This window comes from Charadrius vociferus, unplaced genomic scaffold, assembly GCF_000708025.1.
Source record: "Charadrius vociferus isolate BGI_N301 unplaced genomic scaffold, ASM70802v2 scaffold90, whole genome shotgun sequence".
NCBI classification, from domain to species: domain Eukaryota; kingdom Metazoa; phylum Chordata; class Aves; order Charadriiformes; family Charadriidae; genus Charadrius; species Charadrius vociferus.
In genome coordinates this window covers 10,447,977-10,448,650 of record NW_009647222.1, presented here as the reverse complement: position 1 = coordinate 10,448,650, position 674 = coordinate 10,447,977, and positions in this window count along the sequence as shown.

The window sequence follows — 674 nt, the reverse complement described above, 5'->3', positions numbered from 1 at the left end:
AAGTACTCCTGAGTGTGCCTTGGTGCACAGCTGTGGGATTGTATAGGCATCGCCATGGCCAGTAAGCGGCCAAATGGGTGACCAGATAATCTGCAACTTCCAGTTGCACATCCAGAAGGCTATTTAGGTGCCTGCATCCTGAGCCATTTCATTTCTTGGACCTCAAAGATCCCCCCAGGCACCAGAGGTGCTCTCACTGAGGGTACGTTCTGCTGCACCTGCGTTTCTGCCAGTCGGTGTTAAGTCCCTCTGCACTGACTCTGCCCCCCATCAGATGGTCCCATCCAAGTGTGTTCTCTGGCTGTTAGGTTTGAGACTGTTGGGACATAGAAGCAATCCTTTATCTCTGTGTAAAAGAAAGTTTTAAGTATGACCTAACATAAGTGCCTGCCTGCAGGGAAGGCTGCACAGCTGAACATGCCAAACACAAAGAAGCACAACAGACACCAAACCCCTGCCTCGTTTATGGGGCTCCTTCCTAAGCTGGTTTCTGAGGTTCTCAAATCCCTGTGTTATGGGGAGCCTGCACATCTATGCAGAAGCTGAAATCTCCAGCAGTGAAGCAGGGCGATAGCAGAATATTGAGCTAACACTTTCCAAAAGATCAGGTAGTGAAGCCAAAGGAAACGAAGTATCAGAGGTGGAGCCTTGAGCCGAGAAACATTATCAAAGCC